The 7,500-nt window shown below is 37.2% G+C and overlaps 16 non-coding genes and 1 pseudogene across 16 annotated transcripts; all 17 read right to left on the bottom strand.

Annotated features, from left to right (window-relative positions):
- Positions 1-126: 126 nt before the first annotated feature.
- Positions 127-245, bottom strand: LOC133164080 (5S ribosomal RNA). Its single transcript, XR_009716605.1, has one exon. It is a non-coding gene; the product is annotated as a 5S ribosomal RNA (ribosomal RNA).
- Positions 246-506: 261 nt separating this feature from the next.
- LOC133164165 (5S ribosomal RNA) lies at positions 507-625 on the bottom strand. Its single transcript, XR_009716685.1, has one exon. It is a non-coding gene; the product is annotated as a 5S ribosomal RNA (ribosomal RNA).
- A 325-nt stretch (positions 626-950) lies between these two features.
- Positions 951-1,069, bottom strand: LOC133164164 (5S ribosomal RNA). Its single transcript, XR_009716684.1, has one exon. It is a non-coding gene; the product is annotated as a 5S ribosomal RNA (ribosomal RNA).
- A 357-nt stretch (positions 1,070-1,426) lies between these two features.
- On the bottom strand, positions 1,427-1,545 carry LOC133164473 (5S ribosomal RNA). The gene has a single exon (XR_009716983.1). It is a non-coding gene; the product is annotated as a 5S ribosomal RNA (ribosomal RNA).
- Positions 1,546-1,807: 262 nt separating this feature from the next.
- On the bottom strand, positions 1,808-1,926 carry LOC133164307 (5S ribosomal RNA). The gene has a single exon (XR_009716821.1). It is a non-coding gene; the product is annotated as a 5S ribosomal RNA (ribosomal RNA).
- Positions 1,927-2,203: 277 nt separating this feature from the next.
- On the bottom strand, positions 2,204-2,322 carry LOC133164079 (5S ribosomal RNA). Its single transcript, XR_009716604.1, has one exon. It is a non-coding gene; the product is annotated as a 5S ribosomal RNA (ribosomal RNA).
- A 237-nt stretch (positions 2,323-2,559) lies between these two features.
- On the bottom strand, positions 2,560-2,678 carry LOC133164163 (5S ribosomal RNA). Its single transcript, XR_009716683.1, has one exon. It is a non-coding gene; the product is annotated as a 5S ribosomal RNA (ribosomal RNA).
- Positions 2,679-2,947: 269 nt separating this feature from the next.
- Positions 2,948-3,066, bottom strand: LOC133164161 (5S ribosomal RNA). The gene has a single exon (XR_009716682.1). It is a non-coding gene; the product is annotated as a 5S ribosomal RNA (ribosomal RNA).
- A 293-nt stretch (positions 3,067-3,359) lies between these two features.
- Positions 3,360-3,478, bottom strand: LOC133164588 (5S ribosomal RNA). The gene has a single exon (XR_009717080.1). It is a non-coding gene; the product is annotated as a 5S ribosomal RNA (ribosomal RNA).
- Positions 3,479-3,788: 310 nt separating this feature from the next.
- Positions 3,789-3,907, bottom strand: LOC133164159 (5S ribosomal RNA). The gene has a single exon (XR_009716680.1). It is a non-coding gene; the product is annotated as a 5S ribosomal RNA (ribosomal RNA).
- Positions 3,908-4,248: 341 nt separating this feature from the next.
- On the bottom strand, positions 4,249-4,367 carry LOC133164587 (5S ribosomal RNA). Its single transcript, XR_009717079.1, has one exon. It is a non-coding gene; the product is annotated as a 5S ribosomal RNA (ribosomal RNA).
- A 326-nt stretch (positions 4,368-4,693) lies between these two features.
- On the bottom strand, positions 4,694-4,812 carry LOC133164306 (5S ribosomal RNA). Its single transcript, XR_009716820.1, has one exon. It is a non-coding gene; the product is annotated as a 5S ribosomal RNA (ribosomal RNA).
- A 474-nt stretch (positions 4,813-5,286) lies between these two features.
- Positions 5,287-5,405, bottom strand: LOC133164585 (5S ribosomal RNA). Its single transcript, XR_009717078.1, has one exon. It is a non-coding gene; the product is annotated as a 5S ribosomal RNA (ribosomal RNA).
- A 317-nt stretch (positions 5,406-5,722) lies between these two features.
- LOC133164584 (5S ribosomal RNA) lies at positions 5,723-5,841 on the bottom strand. The gene has a single exon (XR_009717077.1). It is a non-coding gene; the product is annotated as a 5S ribosomal RNA (ribosomal RNA).
- A 281-nt stretch (positions 5,842-6,122) lies between these two features.
- LOC133164544 (5S ribosomal RNA) lies at positions 6,123-6,231 on the bottom strand (annotated as a pseudogene).
- A 325-nt stretch (positions 6,232-6,556) lies between these two features.
- On the bottom strand, positions 6,557-6,675 carry LOC133164583 (5S ribosomal RNA). Its single transcript, XR_009717076.1, has one exon. It is a non-coding gene; the product is annotated as a 5S ribosomal RNA (ribosomal RNA).
- Positions 6,676-7,209: 534 nt separating this feature from the next.
- LOC133164967 (5S ribosomal RNA) lies at positions 7,210-7,328 on the bottom strand. Its single transcript, XR_009717446.1, has one exon. It is a non-coding gene; the product is annotated as a 5S ribosomal RNA (ribosomal RNA).
- Positions 7,329-7,500: the final 172 nt, after the last annotated feature.

The following is a 7,500-nucleotide window of genomic DNA, read 5'->3' as shown; positions in this document are numbered from 1 at the left end:
AAGTAAGTAAGTAAGTAAGTAAGTAAGTAAGTAAGTAAGTAAGTAAGTAAGTAAATAAATAAATAAATAAATAAATAAATAAATAAATAAATAAATAAATAAATAAATAAATAAATAAATAAATAAAGCTTACAGCACCTGGTATTCCCAGGCGGTCTCCCATCCAACTACTAATCAGGCCCGACCCTGCTTAGCTTCCGAGATCGGACGAGATCGGGCGTTCTCAGGGTAGTATGGCCGTAAGCCGTGATCACATTAAAAATCGTGCGTTTTATATATAATGCTACGGATGACGCCACTAGGTTGGAAACGCGGGTTATAATTTCAATGTCGGAGTTTAAACTCGGCTTGCAGTTTCCGAATGCCATACGTAATGGGTGTTGTAAGTAAGTAAGTAAGTAAGTAAGTAAGTAAGTAAGTAAGTAAGTAAGTAAGTAAGTAAGTAAGTAAGTAAGTAAGTAAGTAAGTAAGTAAGTAAGTAAGTAAATAAATAAATAAATAAATAAAGCTTACAGCACCTGGTATTCCCAGGCGGTCTCCCATCCAAGTACTAACCAGGCCCGACCCTGCTTAGCTTACGAGATCGGACGAGATCGGGCGTTCTCAGGGTAGTATGGCCGTAAGCCGTGATCACATTAAAAATCGTGCGTTTTATATATAATGCTACGGATGACGCCACTAGGTTGGAAACTCGGGTTATAATTTCAATGTCGGAGTTTAAACTCGGCTTGCAGTTTCCGAATGCCATACGTAATGGGTGTTGTAAGTAAGTAAGTAAGTAAGTAAGTAAGTAAGTAAGTAAGTAAGTAAGTAAGTAAGTAAGTAAGTAAGTAAGTAAGTAAGTAAGTAAGTAAGTAAGTAAGTAAGTAAGTAAGTAAGTAAGTAAGTAAGTAAGTAAGTAAGTAAGTAAGTAAGAAAATAAATAAATAAATAAATAAATAAATAAATAAAGCTTACAGCACCTGGTATTCCCAGGCGGTCTCCCATCCAAGTACTAACCAGGCCCGACCCTGCTTAGCTTACGAGATCGGACGAGATCGGGCGTTCTCAGGGTAGTATGGCCGTAAGCCGTGATCACACTAAAAAATGTGCGTTTTATATATAATGCTACGGATGACGCCACTAGGTTGGAAACTCGGGTTATAATTTCAATGTCGGAGTTTAAACTCGGCTTGCAGTTTCCGAATGCCATACGTAATGGGTGTTGTAAGTAAGTAAGTAAGTAAGTAAGTAAGTAAGTAAGTAAGTAAGTAAGTAAGTAAGTAAGTAAGTAAGTAAGTAAGTAAGTAAGTAAGTAAGTAAGTAAGTAAGTAAGTAAGTAAGTAAGTAAGTAAGTAAGTAAGTAAGTAAGTAAGTAAGTAAGTAAATAAATAAATAAATAAATAAATAAATAAATAAATAAATAAATAAATAAATAAATAAATAAAGCTTACAGCACCTGGTATTCCCAGGCGGTCTCCCATCCAAGAACTAACCAGGCCCGACCCTGCTTAGCTTCCGAGATCGGACGAGATTGGGCGTTCTCAGGGTAGTATGGCCGTAAGCCGTGATCACATTAAAAATCGTGCGTTTTATATATAATGCTACGGATGACGCCACTAGGTTGGAAACTCGGGGTTATAATTTCAATGTTGGAGTTTAAACTCGGCTTGCAGTTTCCGAATGCCATACGTAATGGGTGTTGTAAGTAAGTAAGTAAGTAAGTAAGTAAGTAAGTAAGTAAGTAAGTAAGTAAGTAAGTAAGTAAGTAAGTAAGTAAGTAAGTAAGTAAGTAAATAAATAAATAAATAAATAAATAAATAAATAAAGCTTACAGCACCTGGTATTCCCAGGCGGTCTCCCATCCAAGTACTAAACAGGCCCGACCCTGCTTAGCTTCCGAGATCGGACGAGGTCGGGCGTTCTCAGGGTAGTATGGCCGTAAGCCGTGATCACATTAAAAATCGTGCGTTTTATATATAATGCTACGGATGACGCCACTAGGTTGGAAACTCGGGTTATAATTTCAATGTCGGAGTTTAAACTCGGCTTGCAGTTTCCGAATGCCATACGTAATGGGTGTTGTAAGTAAGTAAGTAAGTAAGTAAGTAAGTAAGTAAGTAAGTAAGTAAGTAAGTAAGTAAGTAAGTAAATAAATAAATAAATAAATAAATAAATAAATAAATAAATAAATAAATAAATAAATAAATAAATAAATAAATAAAGCTTACAGCACCTGGTATTCCCAGGCGGTCTCCCATCCAACTACTAATCAGGCCCGACCCTGCTTAGCTTCCGAGATCGGACGAGATCGGGCGTTCTCAGGGTAGTATGGCCGTAAGCCGTGATCACATTAAAAATCGTGCGTTTTATATATAATGCTACGGATGACGCCACTAGGTTGGAAACGCGGGTTATAATTTCAATGTCGGAGTTTAAACTCGGCTTGCAGTTTCCGAATGCCATACGTAATGGGTGTTGTAAGTAAGTAAGTAAGTAAGTAAGTAAGTAAGTAAGTAAGTAAGTAAGTAAGTAAGTAAGTAAGTAAGTAAGTAAGTAAATAAATAAATAAATAAATAAAGCTTACAGCACCTGGTATTCCCAGGCGGTCTCCCATCCAAGTACTAACCAGGCCCGACCCTGCTTAGCTTACGAGATCGGACGAGATCGGGCGTTCTCAGGGTAGTATGGCCGTAAGCCGTGATCACATTAAAAATCGTGCGTTTTATATATAATGCTACGGATGACGCCACTAGGTTGGAAACTCGGGTTATAATTTCAATGTCGGAGTTTAAACTCGGCTTGCAGTTTCCGAATGCCATACGTAATGGGTGTTGTAAGTAAGTAAGTAAGTAAGTAAGTAAGTAAGTAAGTAAGTAAGTAAGTAAGTAAGTAAGTAAGTAAGTAAGTAAGTAAGTAAGTAAGTAAGTAAGTAAGAAAATAAATAAATAAATAAATAAATAAATAAAGCTTACAGCACCTGGTATTCCCAGGCGGTCTCCCATCCAAGTACTAACCAGGCCCGACCCTGCTTAGCTTACGAGATCGGACGAGATCGGGCGTTCTCAGGGTAGTATGGCCGTAAGCCGTGATCACACTAAAAAATGTGCGTTTTATATATAATGCTACGGATGACGCCACTAGGTTGGAAACTCGGGTTATAATTTCAATGTCGGAGTTTAAACTCGGCTTGCAGTTTCCGAATGCCATACGTAATGGGTGTTGTAAGTAAGTAAGTAAGTAAGTAAGTAAGTAAGTAAGTAAGTAAGTAAGTAAGTAAGTAAGTAAGTAAGTAAGTAAGTAAGTAAGTAAGTAAGTAAGTAAGTAAGTAAGTAAGTAAGTAAGTAAGTAAGTAAATAAATAAATAAATAAATAAATAAAGCTTACAGCACCTGGTATTCCCAGGCGGTCTCCCATCCAAGTACTAACCAGGCCCGACCCTGCTTAGCTTCCGAGATCGGACGAGATCGGGCGTTCTCAGGGTAGTATGGCCGTAAGCCGTGATCACATTAAAAATCGTGCGTTTTATATATAATGCTACGGATGACGCCACTAGGTTGGAAACTCGGGGTTATAATTTCAATGTCGGAGTTTAAACTCGGCTTGCAGTTTCCGAATGCCATACGTAATGGGTGTTGTAAGTAAGTAAGTAAGTAAGTAAGTAAGTAAGTAAGTAAGTAAGTAAGTAAGTAAGTAAGTAAGTAAGTAAGTAAGTAAGTAAGTAAGTAAGTAAGTAAGTAAGTAAGTAAGTAAGTAAGTAAGTAAGTAAGTAAGAAAATAAATAAATAAATAAATAAATAAATAAATAAAGCTTACAGCACCTGGTATTCCCAGGCGGTCTCCCATCCAAGTACTAACCAGGCCCGACCCTGCTTAGCTTACGAGATCGGACGAGATCGGGCGTTCTCAGGGTAGTATGGCCGTAAGCCGTGATCTCACTAAAAAATGTGCGTTTTATATATAATGCTACGGATGACGCCACTAGGTTGGAAACTCGGGTTATAATTTCAATGTCGGAGTTTAAACTCGGCTTGCAGTTTCCGAATGCCATACGTAATGGGTGTTGTAAGTAAGTAAGTAAGTAAGTAAGTAAGTAAGTAAGTAAGTAAGTAAGTAAGTAAGTAAGTAAGTAAGTAAGTAAGTAAGTAAGTAAGTAAGTAAGTAAGTAAGTAAGTAAGTAAGTAAGTAAGTAAGTAAGTAAGTAAGTAAGTAAGTAAGTAAATAAATAAATAAATAAATAAATAAATAAATAAATAAATAAATAAATAAAGCTTACAGCACCTGGTATTCCCAGGCGGTCTCCCATCCAAGTACTAACCAGGCCCGACCCTGCTTAGCTTCCGAGATCGGACGAGATCGGGCGTTCTCAGGGTAGTATGGCCGTAAGCCGTGATCACATTAAAAATCGTGCGTTTTATATATAATGCTACGGATGACGCCACTAGGTTGGAAACTCGGGGTTATAATTTCAATGTCGGAGTTTAAACTCGGCTTGCAGTTTCCGAATGCCATACGTAATGGGTGTTGTAAGTAAGTAAGTAAGTAAGTAAGTAAGTAAGTAAGTAAGTAAGTAAGTAAGTAAGTAAGTAAGTAAGTAAGTAAGTAAGTAAGTAAGTAAGTAAGTAAGTAAGTAAGTAAGTAAGTAAGTAAGTAAGTAAGTAAGTAAGTAAGTAAGTAAGTAAGTAAATAAATAAATAAATAAATAAATAAATAAAGCTTACAGCACCTGGTATTCCCAGGCGGTCTCCCATCCAAGTACTAAACAGGCCCGACCCTGCTTAGCTTCCGAGATCGGACGAGGTCGGGCGTTCTCAGGGTAGTATGGCCGTAAGCCGTGATCACATTAAAAATCGTGCGTTTTATATATAATGCTACGGATGACGCCACTAGGTTGGAAACTCGGGTTATAATTTCAATGTCGGAGTTTAAACTCGGCTTGCAGTTTCCGAATGCCATACGTAATGGGTGTTGTAAGTAAGTAAGTAAGTAAGTAAGTAAGTAAGTAAGTAAGTAAGTAAGTAAGTAAGTAAGTAAGTAAGTAGTATGGCCGTAAGGCCGTGATCACACTCAAAATCGTGCATTTTATATATAATGCTACGGATGACGCCAATATAGGTTGGAAACTCGGGTAATAATTTCAATGTCGGAGTTTAAACTCGGCTTGCAGTTTCCGAATGCCATACGTAATGGGTGTTGTAAGTAAGTAAGTAAGTAAGTAAGTAAGTAAGTAAGTAAGTAAGTAAGTAAGTAAGTAAGTAAGTAAGTAAGTAAGTAAGTAAGTAAGTAAGTAAGTAAATAAATAAATAAAGCTTACAGCACCTGGTATTCCCAGGCGGTCTCCCATCCAAGTACTAACCAGGCCCGACCCTGCTTAGCTTCCGAGATCGGACGAGATCGGGCGTTCTCAGGGTAGTATGGCCGTAAGCCGTGATCACATTAAAAATCGTGCGTTTTATATATAATGCTACGGATGACGCCACTAGGTTGGAAACTCGGGTTACAATTTCAATGTCGGAGTTTAAACTCGGCTTGCAGTTTCCGAATGCCATACGTAATGGGTGTTGTAAGTAAGTAAGTAAGTAAGTAAGTAAGTAAGTAAGTAAGTAAGTAAGTAAGTAAGTAAGTAAGTAAGTAAGTAAGTAAGTAAGTAAGTAAGTAAGTAAGTAAGTAAGTAAGTAAGTAAATAAATAAATAAATAAATAAATAAATAAATAAATAAATAAATAAATAAATAAATAAATAAAGCTTACAGCACCTGGTATTCCCAGGCGGTCTCCCATCCAAGTACTAACCAGGCCCGACCCTGCTTAGCTTCCGAGATCGGACGAGATCGGGCGTTCTCAGGGTAGTATGGCCGTAAGCCGTGATCACATTAAAAATCGTGCGTTTTATATATAATGCTACGGATGACGCCACTAGGTTGGAAACTCGGGTTATAATTTCAATGTCGGAGTTTAAACTCGGCTTGCAGTTTCCGAATGCCATACGTAATGGGTGTTGTAAGTAAGTAAGTAAGTAAGTAAGTAAGTAAGTAAGTAAGTAAGTAAGTAAGTAAGTAAGTAAGTAAGTAAGTAAGTAAGTAAGTAAGTAAATAAATAAATAAATAAATAAATAAATAAATAATTAAATAAATAAATAAATAAAGCTTACAGCACCTGGTATTCCCAGGCGGTCTCCCATCCAAGTACTAACCAGGCCCGACCCTGCTTAGCTTCCGAGATCGGACGTTCTCAGGGTAGTATGGCCGTAAGCCGTGATCACATTAAAAATCGTGCGTTTTATATATAATGCTACGGATGACGCCACTAGGTTGGAAACTCGGGTTATAATTTCAATGTCGGAGTTTAAACTCGGCTTGCAGTTTCCGAATGCCATACGTAATGGGTGTTGTAAGTAAGTAAGTAAGTAAGTAAGTAAGTAAGTAAGTAAGTAAGTAAGTAAGTAAGTAAGTAAGTAAGTAAGTAAGTAAGTAAGTAAGTAAGTAAGTAAGTAAGTAAGTAAGTAAGTAAGTAAGTAAGTAAGTAAGTAAAGAAATAAATAAATAAATAAATAAATAAATAAATAAATAAATAAATAAAGCTTACAGCACCTGGTATTCCCAGGCGGTCTCCCATCCAAGTACTAACCAGGCCCGACCCTGCTTAGCTTCCGAGATCGGACGAGATCGGGCGTTCTCAGGGTAGTATGGCCGTAAGCCGTGATCACATTAAAAATCGTGCGTTTTATATATAATGCTACGGATGACGCCACTAGGTTGGAAACTCGGGTTATAATTTCAATGTCGGAGTTTAAACTCGGCTTGCAGTTTCCGAATGCCATACGTAATGGGTGTTGTAAGTAAGTAAGTAAGTAAGTAAGTAAGTAAGTAAGTAAGTAAGTAAGTAAGTAAGTAAGTAAGTAAGTAAGTAAGTAAGTAAGTAAGTAAGTAAGTAAGTAAGTAAGTAAGTAAGTAAGTAAGTAGTATGGCCGTAAGGCCGTGATCACACTCAAAATCGTGCATTTTATATATAATGCTACGGATGACGCCAATATAGGTTGGAAACTCGGGTTATAATTTCAATGTCGGAGTTTAAACTCGGCTTGCAGTTTCCGAATGCCATACGTAATGGGTGTTGTAAGTAAGTAAGTAAGTAAGTAAGTAAGTAAGTAAGTAAGTAAGTAAGTAAGTAAGTAAGTAAGTAAGTAAGTAAGTAAGTAAGTAAGTAAGTAAGTAAATAAATAAATAAATAAAGCTTACAGCACCTGGTATTCCCAGGCGGTCTCCCATTCAAGTACTAACCAGGCCCGACCCTGCTTAGCTTCCGAGATCAGACGAGATCGGGCGTTCTCAGGGTAGTATGGCCGTAAGCCGTGATCACATTAAAAATCGTGCGTTTTATATATAATGCTACGGATGACGCCACTAGGTTGGAAACTCGGGTTACAATTTCAATGTCGGAGTTTAAACTCGGCTTGCAGTTTCCGAATGCCATACGTAATGGGTGTTGTAAGTAAGTAAGTAAGTAAGTAAGTAAGTAAGTA

This window comes from Syngnathus typhle, linkage group LG12 (assembly GCF_033458585.1).
Source record: "Syngnathus typhle isolate RoL2023-S1 ecotype Sweden linkage group LG12, RoL_Styp_1.0, whole genome shotgun sequence".
Taxonomy (NCBI): domain Eukaryota; kingdom Metazoa; phylum Chordata; class Actinopteri; order Syngnathiformes; family Syngnathidae; genus Syngnathus; species Syngnathus typhle.
Note: the sequence above shows the minus strand (reverse complement) of the source record. Positions and strands in the feature narration are given on the sequence as shown.